Genomic DNA, 22,047 nt, shown 5'->3' on the forward strand with positions numbered 1-22,047 from the left:
TGGCCACTGGGCCTGCACGTCCGGAGCCTGTGCTCCGTGGCAGGAGAAGCCACAGCAGTGAGAGGCCCGCGTACTGCAAAAAAAAAAAAAAAAAAAGTACGTAGTAGAGTTGATATGCAAATATGTCAAAAATCATGGCATTAGTACTGTGATGGCTAAAGTCTAGAATACTTTAAACAAAACAAGAAAAAAACCAAAAAGACTCTGCAGTCTTATTTCCATTAGCTGCATGAAAATGTCTGAATTAAGGAAGAAATGAAAAGTCTAACCCTAAAGAAAACAATGTTAACTGCTTTTGAATTCCCCTAGGCTCTAGATTCTAGAGTTCCAGACTATGGAAAAATTAATTATTCCTCATTCCATGCTATGAGGGTGTATTATATTGTAGAAAGAGCTCTTGATTCACTTTCAGAGGCTCCTGGTTGGATCCAACCTCTGCCATTCACCTTATGCAGGTCCTAATACCTTCCTTGAATTCAGTTTCTCCATCAAGAAATAAAAGATCAAATTAAGTTGTTTCTTCTAGCTCTTTTATTCTAGCTTTCTTCAATGTATCTGAAATGGTCTGCACATTTATTTGCCTTTCTTCCAAAGTGCTTATCTAGGTGAAGCTTTGTGTAGCCTGTACAACTCACATGTTTTTTGAGAGAATATAAGCCATGTTAATGCTTTATTTTGTAAAGCTTCTGTTTTTGTTACGAAAGGTTACCTAACTTAAAGGCTCATTTGGGGGTGGGGGGGAGGGCACTATTACAGGTCAGCTGCCTGTTACAACTTGATATCATTCTGGAAGAAATCAGGCTTCCACTTCCTTTGCACCATTTAAAGAAACTATTCTGAATTCCAAGAATGCCCGTGGCATTTACCAGATACTGCGCTTTCTCCTGTATGTGTCTATTTTTACACTGGGCACAAAGTACAATTAATTACCACTGGTCACTGGAATAGAATGTAATTATGGCCCGAAAGGGTGACCAAACTGTCTTCTCTAGTTGATGACTAACTTCAGACATTCTTCCAGAGCTGCTTATCTGTGTGATCAGCTTCACGCTGACGGCCCAGCTTAAGCTAGTGCCCTTGACTCTCCCAGGTCTGGTTCCCTGACAAAAAGTAAAATCAAATCACACACTCAAAACACAAAAAGCAGAAAACGCAAGGCCAGTCCTTGTTAGCTGTGTAAGATCACTTAAACCCCTAGGTGCATAATTCAGATTTTAATAAACACCTTTTCAGAGGTTCTAGCATATTTGGAAGAGAGGAGACACAATTTGCCCTGTAATCAGGATTAGTTAGAAAGACAGATATAGCGCGTTCATTTCACTACAGTTTAACATATGGCATCAACCACATAACTCTCACATTCTATTCTTCTTTGTGTTTGCTGACATTTTAAGCACTTTATGCATGAGATGGCTTTCATGAGACATAAGAAAAAGTGGGGAAGGAACAATATGAGTATAGCTGCATTGAGATCCTGGGAATGCAGAGATAAATACCTGCAAAATAATGCTAATCTATAAGAAGGGCAAAATGATAAGTTTTTATTAACAATAACCTTTATAGGTCCTTACACTGGAGACTGTATTACCGGAAGACAATGAAGTATTTGTTAAATGTCCAATACAACAAACCTCATAAGAGAAGTTTGATATAAAAAAATCTAGCTCCTTGACCTGGATATGGCACAGAGTAACAGTGTTTCCGTAATCTGGTTAGGGACAGTCCTCTAGAGCAATAAACCTGAGCAAACTCTCAGTTGTCATTGTTGTTCAGTTTGGGGTAATCATCTATAAAGAGCCTGTTTGTCAGGATTGGTGGAATAGTTAGGGAGAAGAAGAAGAGAGCCGACTGTAGCAGAATCTGAATAATGTAAACCTTTATTGGCTGAATGCTATCACTGGTATTGTCAGGATTCACCTGGGATTGATCTCTGACATGACCGTTGACACTTCATGACAGCAACAATTTGACAGGACTACTGCAAATCACCAAATTACCTTGGTGATTCTCTCCCTGCTAGATGCAATAGCAGCTTTGGTTGTCATGGTTGGCTCCTAGCAAACTAGAGAGACCCAGGGGTTGGGATCTACCAATATACCTCTCCCCCATAAAGGTGGCAAATTGACAGCAAGGAAGCTAATCCTAAGGGAAGGAGGGGAATTAGTAAAAAGCTAGCAAGATGGGTGGTAAACTAGGACAGGTTTTCAGTTTCCAGGATAAAGGGTCAAATATCATAGGCTAAATTTGGATATTGCAAATTCAGTCTCATGAAGCCCGGGTATGCAAAGTCCAAATCAAAGTCATAGTTTAGGGGAATGGAAAGAAGCTTTCAAAGTACAGAGCATAAATGATGGTCAAATAGGACACAGAGTCCAAATATTCTAGAAATGTCATCTGGAAACAAGGCAAAGCAGAGTGTGAAAAGAGGCCAGCCCCTGGAATGTAGTTTTGAGCAACCAGAACAAGTAGAATATGGCTCTGCAGCCAATAGGAAAACAGTGAAACTATCCCCCAAATATCATGCTTGGTGTCAAAGGCCTGAGAGTCTGGAAAATTCAAGTATGGGAGACACTTGAACAAAATTCATCCAAGTAAGTAAAACATACTACAGGAGTTCTCAGGGAGATTACCTGATGTTACACCTGGAATGGCCCATGTTGGACACAGGAGTGGGCTGAGACTGGCACCCAGGCTGTAGGAAATGCAGCAGACAGAGATACAGCCTCTAATGGAAAATGAAAATCCAGGCAGATAGTGCAAATGAGGTGTCATCAGAAGAGATCTGGCAAATAGACAAAACCTAGTCATCAAGCAAAAGTCTGGAATCAGGAATACTAGAGCAGAAGTTTTGAAATAGCAGCCGGGTAGTAGATCACAGAGAGGTGCACTGAGTGGCTGTTGGAGTAGAATGCAGTTGCTTTTAATAGGGTACCCAAGTTCTCATCCCTTAGCAGGTGGAGAGGGCGCCTCTCAGTGCCCTACATTTATTCAGTCCCAATTTAACTTTCTTCATGAAATAGCCTGGTGTGACAAAACTGAAAACATGAAAACTGTGAGTATTGGTAGGTTATGACATGTGTAATAATCATACTTGAATGTAGGATACTTTTCTAAGTATGGATTAGAATGGCAAGTAGATGAAAGAAAAAGTTGTGAACATCTGAAAATGGGCCCCTGTATATTTAAATCATGCTGCACCTATGCAATGAACTATGATGCTGGCATTAACAACAATAATCACAAAGAGTTTTCAATAACTTAAAAATGTTTTCCCTCTCCCACAATACCTCACTCTCTTCCTTTCCAACCTGCGCCTGGAGAATGGCTCAGGCAAAGAAGAATGGTTCTGCCATCAAGGAGGTAGAGACCAGAAGATATATCCTTGACATTCACCAGCTCATCCACGAAGTGGGTTTCAAGAAGTGGGGCCCTCAGGCACTCAGAGAGATCTGGAAATTTGCCATGAAGGAGATGGGAACTCCAGATGTGCACTTTCACACCAGGCTCAACAAAGCTGTCTGGGCCAAAGGAATAGGAATGTCCCATACTGTTTCCATGTGTGGTTGTCCAGAAAGTGTAACGAGGATGAAGATTCACCAAACAAGCAAGCTCTATATGTTGGTTATCTACGTACCTATCACTACTGTCAAAGATCTACAGCCAATGTGGATGAGGGCTAACAGCTGATTATAAAATAAAGTTGTAAAACCACAAAAAAGAAAGCTTTTAACCATTATTCAAAAAGACACATGCACCCCAATGTTCATTGCAGCGCTATTTACAATAGCCAGGACATGGAAACAACCTAAATGGCCATCAACAGATGAATGGATAAAGAAGATGTGGTACATATATACAATGGAATATTACTCAGCCATAAAAAGGAACAAAACTGGGTCAGTTGTGGAGATGTGGTAGGACATAGAGACTGCCACACAGAGTGAAGTAAGTCAGAAAGAGAAAAACAAATATCGTATATTAACGCATACATGTGGAATCTAGAAAAATGGTACAGATGAGCCTGTTTGCAAGGAAGAAATAGAGACACAGACATAGGGAACAAACATATGGACACCAAGGCGGTAAAGGTGGGTGGGATGAATTGGGAGATTGGGATTGACATATATACACTACTATGTATAAAATAGATAACTGATGAGAACTTGCTGTATAGCACAGGGAACTCTACTTAATGCTCTGTGGTGAACTAAATGGGAAGGAAATCCAAAAAAGAGGGGATATATGTATACACATAGCTGATTCACTTTGCTGTACAGCAGAAACTAACACAACATAAGCAACTATATCCCAGTTAAAAAAAATAGACATTAAAAAAAAAAAAGGAAATGAAAGCTTTTGCTGTGTTAGGTGGATACAGGAGATTCTTTATAGAATTGCAGATTTTATGTTATAAATTGTATTCAGCTGCTAGAGTACTAAAGAACTGAAATACTAGTGCTCAAGCAAGAGAGAATTTTGTATTCCTCTCACAGAAAATAAGTCCAGAGCTGGCAAGGCAGTTCCAGTCATCAGGCACCCTGTCTCTTTCTATTTATCATCTTCAGAGTTGGCTAAAATAGCTGCCAATGCTTTGGCTCTGGTGTCCACGTTCCAGGCAAGAAGTAGAAGTAAAGAAGAGCAAAAAAGCTGCATGCTAACGATATGTCCTCTTTTAAGGGGTATTCCTAGAAGTGTAACAGATGTGCATAACAACAGTGGCTTAAACATGATCAGAGTTTTTTTCCTTAGGGAGCTACACAGCCTAAGGTCATTACGGCAACCCTGCTCCAAAACACCCTCAAAAATTCAGTCTCCTTTTTTTCTTGTTGGATATCTCCTAGCGACTTCCATTCCAAGATCACCTCAAGGATCAAAATAGCTGCTCAAGCTCCAGCCACCATGTGATATTGTGATTCATAATAAGAAATATATATATTTGGTCTTCTTCCTGGTTTATGGCACAGAGCTCCTAAACCTTTGGAATTTCCTAAGTGATCAGAGAGATAAAGGTATCTTTGGTTATTCATAACAAGCACCTTTCAACTACATCAGAGTTTATATTAACGAGGTGACTTTGGAAAACCCATAACGATGGAAGCTGGTTGCCAGGGTAACCAACCCTGACTAGGTGCTGGGAGAGTGGCCTTTCCAGAGAAGGCATGGAAGCTCTTCGCCCCTTCCCACATACCTGTCCTGTGTATCTCTTCCACCTGGCTGTTCCTGCAGTGTTTCCGTTTATAATAAACTGATAATTTAGTAGTATACTGTTTGTCTGAGTTCTGTGAGTCACCCTAGAAAATTAATTGAACGCATGGAGGGGGTTGTGGGAACCTCTGATTTATAGCTGTCTGTCAGAAGCACAGATGACAACCTGGGCTTGCGACTGGCATCAGTGGGGGTGTGGGAGTGGCAGTCTGTGGGACTGAACCCTTAACCTGTGGGATGTGACGCTATCTCCAGGTAGTGTCAGAATTGAGTTATATTTTAGAACACACAGCTGGTGTCACAGAACCGATCGGCATGTGGAAAACCCACACATCTGGTGTTACAAGTGTTAAGTGTTCCTAAGTAGAGCATTGAGAGTTGAGAGACACAGAAAGAGTAATTAGGAGTGTGTTTTTTCAAAAACTTTACTTACTGTATCAATAATCTAGCCAGCTAAAAAAGAGAAAGAGATAGGAAAGAAGGAGAGGCAAAACAGCCTACACTTGCTGCCTTTTCAGGATGTCTTCTGGGAGCTTTCATGTAACCTTTCTGCTTATATCTCCTTTGCTAGAACTTAGTCGTATGGCCACACCTAGTTTCAAGGGAGGTTGAGAAATACAGTATTTTCAGGTAGGCACATTAATAAATCAAATAAAGTAAAAATCCTAATACTAAAGAAGCAGGGATCAGCAAACATTGGCCAGGCAGTTGGCAGCCTTTGCCACATCTGTACAATGATTTTAAAACATAACCACATGATTTTAAAACAGAAAAAGCCTTGGGGAATGGGACAAAGACATAAGGCATACATTTTGATTGGGACCAAGGTTGGAGACTTGGAGCTTGAGAAAGGGTATGGAAAGGCAGGCACTGTGAGTGTGGGGTTGTGGGAAAGTGTGGACATTCAGTGCAGAGGATGTAAAAGTGTTAAGAAGTTAAGGATAAGATGGGCTTCCCTGGTGGCGCAGTGGTTGAGAGTCTGCAGGGGACACGGGTTCGTGCCCCGGTCCGGGAAGATCCCACATGCCGTGGAGCGGCTGGGCCCGTGAGCCATGGCCGCTGAGCCTGCGCGTCCGGAGCCTGTGCTCCGCAACAGGAGAGGCCACAATAGTGAGAGGTCCACGTACCAAAAAAAAAAAAAAAAGAAGTTAAGGATAAGAAAGAAAATAATGAAGGGGAGTGTCTCAACTGAAACCAACGTGAGGACTAAGAGCCTGAACAAATGTCCTCCAAATATATATCTTTTATTTTTTTCTTTCTCTTTTGCTTGGCCTCCTTCACTGGGCACATCTCCTATCCTAGGCTCTCGTAGTTGTGACCATCTGTCTCTCTTTCGTAAGCTTACACCTATTTGTATAATATATAGATTGACAGTGTAGCTCCATTAACTCAGGCACACTAACCCTTTTTTGCCAGAGATTGTATCCCCATGCCTGGCGTGGTGCCTGGTACGTAATAAACAAGCAACAAACATTTGCTGAGTTGGAATAAATATGTAAAGATGCAGTGATAGGAAAAGAATGTTGATAGAGCACATAACAAGATAAGGTTTCCAGAAAGGTGCCTTTCAAAGATAAAAGATACATGAATTTGTGAGGCATCACATCTTTCCAGAATAGTCTTTGCTATGAACAATTACAAATTGGAAGTTATTCCATTATTATTGAAATGTTATTTCCATTATTATTCTGTTCTTTTCCACCCCAGATATATCTTACATATATTCTTTTACTTTATCTCTACTTAATTGAATCATCTTGTCTCTGCCTGACCCTGGGCTCCTTCTCCCACATCCCCTTCCAGTCCTGTGACGTACATGAATTACCAGTATCTGGGTGGAGTCCAGAAAAGCACACCAAGATTCACAAGAGGATGTGATATTCCTTCCCATTTTATGCTTACTGGTTGTGTGACCTTGCAAAATTTATTTAACTGATCTATGCCTCCACTTGCTGACCTGTAAAGTGGGAATAATAAACTGACAGGTCAGGGTTGGTGAAAGGATTATGTAAAACTTTTAGCAGTCATGGTCTCTAATGTGCATTCAACATATGTTAACAATTACTACTTGTCCACAGAACAGAATGTTAGGAGATGATGCTCACATTTTCCATGGGGAGGCAAGACACTTCCTCAACAATCAGTGCTGAGAGGAAGGACTCCAGCAGGGGTGGCAGTGAGAGAGGAGAAGGGGGAGGCAAAGAGAGGGTTTTCCAAGGTCCCACAACAAGTAAGGGGCAGTACCATGAGGTGGGAAGGTGGGAGAAGGTGATAGAATCCCAACTATACTGGCTCTTGGGGAACTTCCAAGGTCAGGTGGGTGGTAAAGAAAATCTGACTTGAAATTTCCTCTCAGGGGGAGCAACAACCTTGGCTGCAGCCATGTGAGTCATGGGTTCTGGAGAAGAAACAGCACTGACTCAGTGGATTTGAGACAAAGGGAGTTTCCTTAAGGACTAGCTCCTGAATCAGCCACTGTTTGCCTAAGAGAAAATAAACCACACTTGCCAGTTGCATTAGGTAAAACCAAAACACAATATTCTCAAACACAAACTAACTAAGAAAGGAGTTTACTGGCTTGCATAACTGAAAAACCCAGGAGAAGGAAGCTCTTGGCTTCTGTCTTTTTAATCTCCATATGAAGATTCATGTGTGACATGGTCATGCTCCATTCTAAGTCTCCCCTTGGTGACAAGAGAGCTGCAGCAGCCCCAGTCTCACAATGCTTCTGGTTGGGGTCCAGCAGGAAAGAAGAAGTCTGCCACCTTGATGGCTCCAACAAAAGTCCTGGAGTCTCATTAGCATGATTGACCTGCTTGTGAATTAGTAACTTGGCTCAGGCCAAGTATGGGTCACGTAACACCCTCCAGAGTTGAAAGTGGAATTATCTGCACGGGAACCACATGGACTGAGCGGGGAGGGGAGGTCAATCCCCAAACATAAATTGTGGGCTGTTACCAGAAGTAGGGTAAATAGATGTGCATAGCCAGAAAAAAATGTTTACTACACTACCCATTATTTTCTCTTGCCATGTGTTGTAGGCACTGTTGAAATGCTACTGTATTATACACAGTGGGAACCCTGAGAAACATACCCTTGCTTTGGCATTAAGTGTGAAACTTCCTTAGAGGCTAAAGGGCACTAGTAATTGTTCCACACTCCAGTTTAGAGAGTCTTAGCAGTACTGAGTGATCCTACTCATTGGATATAATTCAAACTACTTTTTAGTGTCAATGATGTTGTTCATATCAGCGCATTTGTCTCCCCGTTACCCCGCAAGCTGCTAGAAGGCAGGGGTCTAGCTGATTGCCCCACATAATGTCAGTATTAATAAATGATTTATTTACTGATTCATTCACTTAAGGGCTCTGTTTCCAGTCAGATCCGAAACAGTCAGAAGCGTTTGAGCTTCCACTGGCTTCAAAACAGGAATTATAATTCTTTTTGGCAAGTGTGAAATCATTGTAACTCGTGTTCTTTAGAAACACATTTGAACAACATCCTGCTGACTGGAAAAATGTATACAATCCTTCAACAGAACAATTGCTCATTCACCACTCCCATTTTAAATAGAAACAAAATTTCTAGTAATTAATTTTAATCATTTACCAGTCTGTTTTTTAGCAGATAGGCCCATACTATTATTCTTTTGGGCACAGACAATTTTTTCCAGAGAAGGACAGAGAATTTTTTTCCCTTTCAATTAGAACTAAGGTGTAAAGTCATCAATTTAAAGGTTGAGAAGTATCCATTTAAATCTGAGGCACTGAACTTGAGCTCTGATCCTCTGGCAGGAGCCTGTGTGTGTATTTGAGAGACAGAGAGATAGAGATGGAGGGACATATGGAAATTGACCAATTGTCTGGGAAACATGGAGGTCAGGGTGATAAAGACAATGCCAGGAAGCAAAATCAGAGTCCAGGGGCTTTCCTGGTGGCGCAGTGGTTGAGAGTCCACCTGCCAATGCAGGGGACGCAGGTTCATGCCCCGGTCCGGGAGGATCCCACATGCCACGGAGCGGCTGGGCCCGTGAGCCATGGCCGCTGAGCCTGCGCGTCCGGAGCCTGTGCTCCGCAACGGGAGAGGCCGCAACAGTGAGAGGCCCGTGTACCGCAAAAAAAAAAAAAAAAAAAAAAAATCAGAGTCCAAACAAGATATAAATCTAAGAGGAATAAGCAGAGAAGCTGAATTCTCTGAAGCTTGAATAGGCAAGAAGCAATAGGAAATAATAATAATAATAATAATAATAAATATCAGTGTAGCACTGACTATGAGGTAAGGACTAAGTGCTTTACACAGGAATGTGCATTCCCCTCTAGTCTAGACTACAGATTTCATGAAGGTAGGGACTGTGTTATTTTATTTCCTTCCTTGCTCAATAAATATTGTTGAATACTAATGACACTGTATATGCCAAAACAAAGCCAGTGGGATAAAGCATGGAAGGTTGGAGGCAGATACTGAGACATTCCCTAAGCAGCTAAGTGAAACCGTCACTCTTCCTAAGGGGTGTCCAAGGCCTCGACTATGGTTTAGGAAGGGCTGTTCAAAGACAGTGGGGCATATCAGTTTCTACCCAGCTTTTGTCTACGTTCCAAAGATAATTTAAACCTTGCTTTTCATTAAAGCAGCCATCAAAAGGCAATGCAATGACTGTGGCACTATAAAAATCAGTCCAGGGGCTTCCCTGGTGGCACAGTGGTTGAGAGTCCGCCTGCCGATGCAGGGGACACGGGTTCGTGCCCCGGTCCGGGAAGATCCCACATGCCGTGGAGCGGCTGGGCCCGTGAGCCATGGCCGCTGAGCCTGTGCGTCCAGAGCCTGTGCTCCGCAACGGGAGAGGCCACAGCAGTGAGAGGCCCGGGTACTGAAAAAAAAAAAAAAATCAGTCCAGGTGTGTTGCTCTCTTCACCTTACCCTGATTCCCCTCCCTACCCCATCCTACTCAGGCATCCTAGGGTATTCTGGGACTTCTCAAGTGGAGGCAGTCACATCCCTGCTTGCAGTAATGCTGGGCACAGTTTGTTATCTGGTGTTAGGCTTGTGTGCCAGTGTCTTTCTGGAGTTTCATACTGGTTGCAGCATAGGAGGCAACTGACCTCAATAACTGGGAGCTGTGGATACCTACTTCTTTTCATAGCACATTGCTCTTGAGTAGTGCTAACTCAGCAAGTCCCAAGAGACAATCAGTCTAGCCTGTCAGGTCTGCATGTAATCAGCAAGGAATTTTTCATTCCCAGGCTAATGCCTACATGCCACACAGTCTCTATCATGTGTTCTTAGTTAAGCGAAGTATCTTAGTAAACTGAACTTCTAAAAACCCAACACATTCATGTGCTGGAGAATGGGAGTGAGAGTAAAGAGGAGGCATCTCCAGACAAGAGATTTTATCACTTAAAGACACATTTTACAATGGAAAACCAGGGCAGTAAAAAAATAGAATGACTGGAGGATGCCTTTTGCTACTTGAAGGGCATCTAGATTCTGGAAAGCAATCTGGGGTTTCTTTATTGATGTAACCGTTTAACGGTCTGATCACACAATAACAGACATTCTTCATTTGCAGACTCCCAAACCAATGATAACCTAACTGTGACAAAGAGAAACTTCGAGTTATTGGAATTGCTGGGGGTAGGGAAGTGGCGTATGAGCTGGGGAGGTTTAGGTAGCACAGCAATATGAAAAGCGTCGTTAATATTTCTCGGCTTATAAACAGTTGGGTTCTAGAGGGAGACTGTGTTTGAATCCCAGCTTTACCACTTACTGGATGTGTGAGCTTGGACGAATTTTTAAACCTCTCTATATCCCAGTTTCTTTGTCTGTAGAGGGGAGATAACATTAGTACATTCTTTATAGAGGAATATTAGTACATTCTTTCTAGAGGCTTGGAACAATGTCCTAACTCATTGTAAAATTCAGCATATATTGCCCCCCAGCCCTCTCATTATTATTACTTTCATGTACCTCTCTAAGTTTCTCTATATTAAATCATTTTTCTTCTATTCCTTATTCCATAAATCTGGTTAATCTGGTTGGGTGTTAGTTGAAGATAGACTGTCCTTTCAGTTTTCATCGTTTCCTCAAGGCCAATCCTCAAGTTGTCATGTGGAGGGACTTCAACTGCCAAATACCTCAGGTCGCTGCCTTGTCACTCACTTCTCACCCTAGAGGGCTTGGGAGAAGGACCTGGGCTGTGTGGTCAGTGGATCTGTCATTGTGCCGACCAGATACATTCTGGTGTGGCTCTCCACCAACAGTCAGGCCTGGCCCTGTGGGGAAGATCTGAGTTTGTCTAGCTCTTCCATGACAAGGTAGATGATAAGTGTACTATTTTAGAGCTATGATATCCGTTATTTGGACCTATTTTCCAATCTACTTTTTAGCAGTAACAAAGCTTATATTTCTCCACCATATGACTAGGATGTCTTTTTCTCAGTTGGTTTTGACTCAGAGGGAGAATAATATTTTATTTATTGGGTCCCCAAATTCTCAAAACCTACTATGTGTAAGGTTCGCAGAAGTTTCTGTAGGTGATACATTAATGTCTAAGATAACTTTTTTTCCTCGGGGAGCTTGAAATCTAGTAAAAAGAATGATAACTTTTCATAAGTAACTATAACACAGGATGAATAATTAAAATAAGAAAAGCAAATTGTGGGGACTTCCCTGGTGGTGCAGTGGTTAAGAATCGCCTGCCAATGGCAGGGGCCACGGATTTGATCCCTGGTCTGGGAAGATCCCACATGCCACGGAGCAACTAAGCCCGTGCACCACAACTACTGAGCCCATATGCCACAACTACTGAAGCCCACACGCCTAGAGACCGTGATCCGCAACGAGAAGCCAATGCAATGAGAAGCCCGCGCACGGCAACGAAGAGTAGCCCCCACTCGCCACAACTAGAGAAAGCTCGCATGCAGCAGCGAAGACTCAATGCAGCCCAAAATAAATAAATAAATACATAAAATAAAAAAGAAAAGCAAATTTTGTGGGCAATTCAAAGGAGGGAGAAATCACTTCCTTCTGGAGGCATCAGGAAAAAAAAAACTCATGGAAGAGATAGTATTTAATGTGGTTATTACTTTGACAGATTGAATGGGGGAGGGAGAGAGCATTTTAAACACACAGCAATACCATAAAGGCAGAAAAGCATGAGTATGTGTGTCAGGAGAGGAAGGGTGGCAAGGAGATATCTGTGGAGAAACAACAAGTAATTCATTCTGGCTGAAACTTAGAGTATAAGTAAGTTGGGGAAGAGGCTGGACAGGCTTTGACCATACTGTGGAAACACATGGAAAATTTTTGAACAAGGTACTCACTTTAGAGTTGCTTTTAAAGAAGATGAATCAGGCAGTGATACATAAGGCAGTTTCAATTCAGAGATAAGGGAATGGGAATAACTGAGATGGAATTGAGATTCAATTCCCTATTTGTATGATTCTAAGCCTTGACTTATCTGATTAAAGCACATAAAAAAAGATTTGTGTTAGAAGGATAAAACAATGAGCTCAGACTTAGATACTAAGTTTGAGATGTTACTGGGACATTCAAGTGAATAACTCTAGTCACTTCTGGCTCCATTCTGTCCTTCAACTGGTAGGGAAATAGACTCCACCTCCAATTCTGCAAAGAATTTGTTGCCACCTTGAATGTACTACACCAATTTTACAATGTATTAGCCCTGTAACCTAGGGCTTTTACCTTAATCCTTCTCAGCCTTAGTTTCCTAACATTGCAAAAGGAAAACCTATGTCATAGACTTCCGAAGTTAGATAACATATGTACCTACCTTGCACAGGTCCTAACATGTAGTTGGTGCTAAGAAACGATAGCGATCACCATCATCATCACCCTTACAGAGTCAGGTCCAAATACTGGCTCTGTCATTTACTAGCTGTGTGATTAATCTTTTTAAACCTTCGTTTGCTCATCTTTAAAATGGGGGATAATAAGAATAACTACAACTATGGTTGTTGTAAAGACTTATGAGATGATCTATGCATAGAACTTCTTAAGAGGATAGCACTTGTAGCTCCCAAACAGAGCTCTTGTGAAGATTCAACAAGTTCTTGAATGTATTCAACATACAGTCAAGATTCTAAATGTTAGGTATTATTATTACAATTACATTGCTACTACTAATACTACTACTACAACTACATTGCATTAGGTAGATATTTGGTTGTTACCTCTCTATTAATTGTGGGTTCTTTAAAGAATTTTCTCAATATGTAGTTTACTTAGAAAATAGATAAGATAGATGGATGTTTTAAAATATAAATTGAAGATATCTAGAGGGCACTTTGCTCTGTTTATTGGGAATTTAGGATTTGGGGCCTTAAGGTATGGATTTTAGAATACATGCATAGAGACAATAATTGAGAACCTTGAGAGAGTATAGGGAATAAGGAGGCCTGATGAACCTTACCAGGTGTTTGCTCATTGAAGATGGGAGGAGGAAGAGAGGCCAGGAAGGGATTCATAAGAAAAGATGAGTGATGCAGAAGTAGAATGATAGCCGTCACAGTCCCAAGAAAGGAGGACACTGCAGGAAGGACAGGGATGTTCAACATTGCTAAATGGTACATAAAAGCTTGAGAAAAACTGTAGGCTTTGCCAATTATGGGGTAATTGGTGACCTTGAGAGAACAGTTTTAGAAAGAGAATCAAGAGTAGAAACCAGGGCTTCCCTGGTGGCGCAGTGGTTGAGAGTCCGCCTGCCGATGCAGGGGACGCGGGTTCGTGCCCCGGTCCAGGAGGATCCCACATGCCACGGAGTGGCTGGCCCGGTGAGCCATGGCCGCTGAGCCTGTGCGTCTGGAGCCTGTGCTCCACAACGGGAGAGGCCACAACAGTGAGAGGCCCGCGTACCACAAAAAAAAAAAAAAAAAAAAAGAGAGGTCCTTGGTGGAATAGGGACCCAGAGGAAACAGGGAAGAATGGGAATAGAGGCTAGGTTGAACTTTGTAAAAGCAGAGACATGAGCCTCTCTTGGAGGCCAGAGTAAAGCAAAGGAGTAGGCAGATTAAAATTACCAAGAGATACTAAGATGGAGCAAATGGAATTGCAAGAGGTCTCCATCAGCTATCTTGGATCTTACTGGTAAACAAGAAAGTGACTACAGTGTTCTGAGAGATTGCCAGAAGTGGGTGGGAACTGAAGGACAAGGAAAGCCGTATGGAAAGGCTGCTGTGCAGAGCTGACTGTAGCTGAATTCAATAACTTCTGGGGCAGTAGAGAGCTTAGCTGAAATTAGATAATTAGTTTAGTGCCATTGGTTTAATGATATCCTGTAGACCCAATCTATTGACTTTCCCTAGAAATGATCAATCTTCAGGAGGAAGAGTAGGGAAAGCATATTTTGCATTATATTAAACTTGATAATGCTGAGGCAGAAATGAGGGAACATAAAAATGGCAAGGGATGCCATGTGGTAATTAACAGTAAGTTACTAACATGGCTTGGTATATACCTGACATAACAAATGAACCCAGAACAGGGAGAATATATTGAAGAAAAGAAAGAGTTCAAGACACATATGGATACCATTAGGATTAAAAACAGGTTAGGTGATCATGAAGATATGGAAGGAATTGAAGTTGAGATTAGAATGTGGATTCTCAGGGGTTTTAAGATCTTAGAAGTGGAGCAACACCAAGTGAGATGAAGTCTAGAGGGGCCGTGTCAGGGGGGTCACCTCGTGAAGTGGAGCTCAGCTTCCAAAGTCCAGAAAGCAGTGAGGAAAGGTTGTGTAGGAATACGATCCAGTGGGTCAGTCAGAGTGGTCTGGGTTCTAAGCCCCAGCTCTATCACTCTTCAGTTGGGTGACCCTGTGCAAGTTACTAAACCTTTCCACATCTCTTTTCTCATCTGTCAAATGGAGGTCATATTGGTTCCCAACTTTTAGAATTGTTGGGAGGACTAAATGGGATAATATATGTAAAGTATCTCACATCTGACACCTGATAAGGGCTCAGAACATACTCTTATTAGTATTTAGTGTTAGCTTTCAGTATTTTCATGAATCGTACCTTAGTGTCTATCCTTGGGAGGATGACAGAGCTTAAAGTGGAGAGGAAGACTGTGGATGGAACACTAAAGTCAGTGAAAAAGATACTGTACCAGGTTTTAGAGGTTAGTGGATGATTGGGTAAGGACTGTTAGAAAGCCTAACTAAAAATGCCTTCAACAATACTGACTACCTCAAAACAACAAATCCCCAGGTAGAACTGCTCCAAAGTTTAGTGCCATTGGCTTAATGATATCTTGAAAGACCCAGATGCTTTCTCTGCTTGTTGGCTTGTCCCCTTGGACTATTTCTCAACATGGCCCCAATATCATGGCTGAAGCTTCAGGTACTGTTAGGCACTGAGTTTGACGGATCCTTAGTGGATCTCTCTACAGTGTGAGACGGCTAGCACCTACTGATTTCAGTTTGGGGAATAAGACAACAGAGAAATACCATTTAACATTTTGTTGCACAAATGATGCTGCAATGAGCACGCTTGTAGATGCCTCATTAGGCATATGTGAAGTATTTTGTAGGATGAATAGGGAGATGTGAAATTGTTTCCACAGAGGGCAACTTTTAAGTGTTGCAGAATCTTACAAATGCCATTACCACTTTACACACTCATTAGTAGTACAAAAAAAAATTTCCTTACTTCCTATCCAAAGTTTGATAAGATTAAACTTTTAAATATTTGTTAATCTGGCAGATGAAAAACTTATCACATTGCTTTTTCAGTGTGCATTTTCTTGGTTACAAATGAAGTTGACTAGCTTCTCAAATGTTTGAATTATTTGCACTAAATTTTCTATGAGTTTCCTGTTTACAACTTTTGCTTGCTTTTCTATTAGGTTGTTCATGTTTTCTTCACTTATAGAAATTCCTCATATAGTCTAGATACTATATAACAATCCTTTGATTGCCATTTATGTCTATCTTTTGTCTTTTAGCTTTGTTTAAGGTGTCTATTGTAGGAAGCAACTTTTAATTTGCACAGATTTTTTGTACTCTTAAGGTTCTTAGGTTGTTCTGCTGGCAGTAACTACGCAGTTGTTTAATCTCCAGGTCAACCCTGCCCAAAGTCAAGTACAGGAAGCCGTCTACACAGTGTCATTTAAATGATAAGGAGAGAAAGGCTCAACTGCTCAAATATATTTCAATCCATGAGTCTGATGCCATGTCTGAATTTTCCCACCTGAGTCATTCCCAAGGGACTTTCTGGGAACTTGGATTTTAACTGTGTGAAGGATGTTATTATCTTGTTGAGACAGGATATTAGCCTATTAACAATAACTGTGCTCTCTGATTAAATTTTGCCTTTTTTTTTTTTTTTTTTTTGCAGTACGCGGGTCTCTCACTGTTGTGGCCTCCCACGTTGCAGAGCACAGGCTCCGGACGTGCAGGCTCAGCGGCCATGGCTCACGGGCCTAGCCGCTCCGTGGCACGTGGGATCTTCCCGGACCGGGGCATGAACCCGTGTCCCCTGCATCAGCAGGCGGACTCTCAACCACTGCGCCACCAGGGAAGCCCGCCATTTATTTTTATCAGAGGGAATGAGATGTACAGGGAAAGTAAAGAATGTTTGAAACAGTGCATGGCTCATGTGCTTGAAGAAATTTTATGGAAGGATTCGGGTAGCAAGGAGGTAGCTTCAAGACAACTTTTCTCTTTCTCAGGAAGGAAGAAAAGAGAAAGACAAAAAGGGAATACTCTCAAAACAAACCTTGATTTTTTTTTTCTCCCCTTAGGCTAAAGTCCTCTAACAGTTGGGTTACTTGCTAGGTCAATATCAAAATGTGATAACTTTCCACTGAAAGTAGATGCTACTTTGATTATTTCCTTAATTAAAGCAAACTTAAATAAGCAGTTCCACAGTTATGATTCAATAAATCCTTTCAAACATTCCTCACGAAAGAGTCCTGTGATAAAGTCATTTCAGATGGAAAACAAGGGAATTAAAAAAGAAAAATGGCATAAAAGACTTCTCTTTTGTCATGTGTTAAGTTGGGGGAATTTTTTCTATCCTTGTAAGCGGTTTTTAGTCTCTGAGGAAAAAAACACTTAAAGAAAGCAGATGTTGATGAGTCACATTTAAGCTCTTATAGTTTGAAACATATTTTTTATTTGTATATGAAGCTGTGGTCTGGAAGATAACTGGCTAAAGTCCTTGACTTTAGGGTTTTAACCCTATGTTGTCAATACCAAAGAAGTTGGACTAGAAAATCTCTACGAATACTCCCAACTCTTGTATCCCACACTTTTTAATGAACTTTATGCTTTTTTTGCCTTTGCCCCAATTATGTAGCCACAAGATGATATAGCCCCCAGCCCCTTTTCTCCTCTGGCTATTTCTTTAAGTCACTGTCCAAGAATGAACAGTGAAGGAATTAGGAAGGAGGAGAAAACTTTCAAAGTGTGAGAATGGGAGCAGCGGTCAGTCACTGTTCAGTAGATTTTTACAGATTGCAACCCCAAGTAGACAGACTAGCCAAATGATCACAAGCGTGATTACAGCTGAAGATAAGTTTCTTTATAACAAAGGACTGAAGACCTAACTGAGAAGTCAAAAAAACCCACTTCTCTCAGGAAGAACCAACACCTGAGCAGAGATCTGAAGGAGGAAGAGGGGTGACAAAGTGAAAGAGGGGTGGGTTGCCTGTGGTAAGAGCATGCCAGGCAGAAACAACTAGCACCTACAGGGTCCTGCAGCAGGGGGCACAGTGTGTTCAGGGAAGTTGGAGGTAAGGGGATGTATCCCCAAGGTAGTTAAGGGAAAACAGACAGGATTTAGAATTGATTTGGATCACTGGAGCTAGTTCTCCCTCAGAGTCCTTGCTACTCTCTTCCTCCTCTTTCTCTCCTAGCAGATAAAAAAACACTTGAGCTAGGCATTGTTTTAAGCACTTTACACATATGAACTCAACTCTAACTGAACAATAACCCAATGAGTATATGGTAGAATATATGAACTCATGATCCTACCTGAAAATCTCTGCTTCACCTTTTTCTTCCATATATATATATCTTTAAGATAGCAGACTTTTTTTTTTGCTAGGGACAAGCTCGGGGTTATTTGAGAAAAGAAAACAAAAAACAATAAAAGGATGGGAGTATTCAAATGCGGTTTGGACATGCTCAATCCCAAGGCATGGGACTTAAGAAGAAAATTACAGAAAACTGCAGTCCATTCCTGTGTAATTTATTTAATTGAAATATATAATATCTATTGAGTGCATATTGCATCAAATACTACTCTGAACATTTTATATATTAGTTTATTTTATCTTCACACCTAACTCTATTGTGATGCCCATTTTACAAATGAGAACACCAAGGGAAATCTCCAAGAATGTACAGCTGATAGTAGTGAAAAGAGGTGGGTGCTGATCCTGGGCAGTCCGTCTTCAGAGGCCACACTCTTAAGCACTAAACATCACTTGCTCATCTGTATGAGTGCCCAATGCCTTGCTACCTCCTAAAATGGTTCTCTTCTTTCTTCTCCACTAGACTCCCTTATGATATATTAGGAAACAAAGGTCCTCACGACAAACATGATATAGTCACTGAATTAACAGAAAATAAAGAAACTGGTGGAACTCTATAAGGACAACTACCAAGACTGCTTTTTCTTCAACAAATGAGAATACGGAAATTATTTTGTGGCCAATGAACATGAAATACTTAAGATATGAGGCAAGCCGCCATGTAACTCTAGATTCCTGAAACTGGTAGTATAAAAACTGCTCTAAGGCTGCTTTTGAGCAGGGATTATAGTCAATCCTACACCACTAAAGTAATTACAGCAGAAAAAAGAAAGACCATTTTCAACAAAGCTGCAGAATTTCTCTGATTTGCATTAAGAATTTGTCATTTTCTTGGCACATGTTTCTCCTTTCATTATTGAACTCTATGAGAGATCATGTGTTTCAAGTCTGCCTCACTTTCATTTAGGCTCAAATCAAATTCCAGAATGTTCTTTTGGATGAAGGGGTTTCCCTAAAGCTAACTGGAGTTTCCTGCACTTTTGTTGAGATCTAAACTAGCAAGATTTCAGTACCTCAGTCGTCACTCATCACTTTAATCGTTCAGTTGTATATATCCTCAGCTTTCTTGCTACTTTATTCCTCCATCTTACCCTCTTAGAAGATAATAAAGCACTTCTGTTGTGTTTTCTCTGTGCCCTTCCCCTCTCCTCCCCTCCCTTCCCCTTGTCTCCTCTTCTTTCAGTGCTTAGAACTGTCCATCTATTCAATCAACAACACCCTCTGAGTATACGGCAGAGTACGTGGGCCCAGATGCAGGTAGGTTGAGAGACAGGGTGGTGGAAGCATGTAAAAGATCTCCTCTAAATGCTCCTAGTTTCTCTGTAAATGGGAAACAGACTATACTCATTTTACAGGTGAGGAATCTGAAGCACAGAGAGAGTAAGCAGTTTGTTCAAGACCACCTAGCTTCCAAGTGGCCGAACCATGATTTAAATCTAATCAGTCTGACTCCAGAGTGTATACTCTTCGCCTTCATGCACTGCTGCCAAACTCCTCTCTGGTTAAATTCAACTCTGTACTTCCCTGCCTGACCCACCAGGGTCCTTCTGACACTGCTCTAACAGCACTCCTCTGCACTCCCACCTGACACACTAGGTGCTATAGGCGCTAATTCAAGGAATTTCCTAACTTCTTGCTTCTTTCTGAAAGACAAACAGTTGGTAACTTTTGTGAATTAGGCTGTAACTACTTTATAACTAACATGTCCTGCCCATCATCTGTCAGCTGCAAGGTACTCTGGTGAGCCACCACTTGAGAGCTTTACATTTTAACAGATTTCATTGGCATAGCTCTGGGTGGCAATCCAGTTTTTTGAAAATGTGCTCAGCCATAAAGGCCCAAGTCCACGCAGCTGTGGCAAAGTTACAGTTCTGTGGTTTCATGTTAGTTACCTTATAGTTACTGTGTAATTAGTGCCGCTTAATGTATGTTACCAAAATAAATATATCTACCCCAGGAAAAAAAAAAAAAGCTGAACATAGCTGAAGACTAATGACCATGCTGATTATTCTCCCTTCAGATTCATGCTTTGGCACAGCCCTGAAAGCCTACTCTACTTTCCCAGTCAGTTCATTTCTTAATTACTTTACCTCTTACCTCTTTTCAAACTTTTGTTGCCACTTCTCCAGTCTTCACTCTGTAATGACTTGTTTCCCATTTCATTGAGAAAATGGAAGCAGTCAGAAGAGAACTTCCACATACTCCCCACACCACATCTACTGACCTACTTGCATTGGGCCCCATGTACTCTGCCTGACCTTTCACCATGGATGAATGTCTGTGTGCTTATCTAAATCCAGTAGCTCCTTATTGAGCACTGGATCCCATCCCCTCACCTTCTCCAGGATCTCTCTCTTTCAAATATACCCTCTCTTCTGTATCATCAATTTTCCTACCCCCACAAATCATTTCCCATCAGTAGACACATATTCTGTAATATTCCTATCTTAAAAACAAAAACAGACTTCTGGTTTCTGATCTGGCCTGTAAGGAGCTTGGCAATTGTCATTCTGTCTTGACAGCAAGTAAAAAGCTGAACAAATCGAAAAATCAACAATTTTTCTTAGCTCCATCAGAGAAGTGAGGTCATGGGCAAACCACTACCTCCCAAACTGGAGAGACAGGTAAATACAGAGAATCACAACTTACTGGAGCAGAAACCTTCATGAGAACGGGTGCTGGGATATGAAAACCTGAACTGTAATTGACAAATTGCTGGAGGCTCAGTGTGCACAAGCCTGAGAGTTAAAGACTCCAGGGGGACCCAGTCATCAGCAGGTCCCCACAATTTTGTGAGTTTTATCTCCAGGAGCTTGACCTGGTTCTTGCAGTGAATATCAGAGGAAAATTCGCTTGGGTTTCTGGAAGGAGGAGGAGAAAAGAAATCATTTTGAAATACATAAGAGCATTTTTTTCTTAACAAGTCCTGCCCATAAGAGAAACTATTTTACAGAGCCTAAACTACTGAGATTTTATCAGAAGGGAAATACCCAAGTCTAGCCCATTCTAGCTTTCCACGTGGGAGAAAGGAAATACCCAATCCCAATCCCTTTTAGCCTTCCATGTGAGAGAAGGGAAGTAGCTAACTCCATCTCCCTCTAGCCATTCTGTCCCACCTGGGGGAAAACACTGAGACACACTTGTGAAGTTCACAGTTCAGAGGCACAGGCTCTCTGAAAGACTGAGACCTGAGAACACTTTCCCTTCCCCCACACCTTACTACCACTTTACTAAAGGTCTATTTACCACAGTGCCTTTTAACCAATATATTATGTCTGGTTATAAAGGCAAAACATGCAGTTTGAAGAGACAGCAAGCACTAGAACTAGACTCAGATATTGCAGGGATGTTGGAATAATCAGACCAGGAATTTAAAACAACTATGATTAATATGCTAATTAAGGGCTCTAACAAATAAAGTAGACAGCATGCAAGAACAGATGGACAATGTAAGCAGAGAGATGGAAATTCTAAGAAAGAATAAAAAGGAAATACTAGACATAAAAAAGCTGTAATGGAAATGAGGAGTGCCTTTGATGGGCTTATGGGTAGACAGGACACAGCTCAGAAAAGGATCTCTGTGCTTGAGCATATGTTAATAGAAATCTCCAAAACTGAAAAGGAAACAGAAGACTTTAAAAAAAAGACAAAAAACCCCAGAACAGAATATCCAAGAACTGTGGGACAATGATAAAAGGGGTAACATACACATAATGGGAATACTAGGAGGAGAAGCAAGAAAGAATTGAAAGAAGGGACATCACAAAATATCCCATGAACATTTTAAGG

General features: G+C 41.3%; 1 pseudogene; it reads left to right on the plus strand.

Moving 5' to 3' along the window:
- The first annotated feature begins 1,068 nt into the window (after nt 1–1,068).
- LOC149748551 (large ribosomal subunit protein eL31 pseudogene) lies at nt 1,069–4,533 on the plus strand (annotated as a pseudogene).
- The last annotated feature ends 17,514 nt before the right edge of the window (nt 4,534–22,047 follow it).

The sequence above is a fragment of the Delphinapterus leucas genome, chromosome 8, assembly GCF_059928025.1.
Source record: "Delphinapterus leucas isolate spDelLeu-1000000601 "Yukka" chromosome 8, BTC_Dleu_Yukka2, whole genome shotgun sequence".
Lineage (NCBI taxonomy): Eukaryota > Metazoa > Chordata > Mammalia > Artiodactyla > Monodontidae > Delphinapterus > Delphinapterus leucas.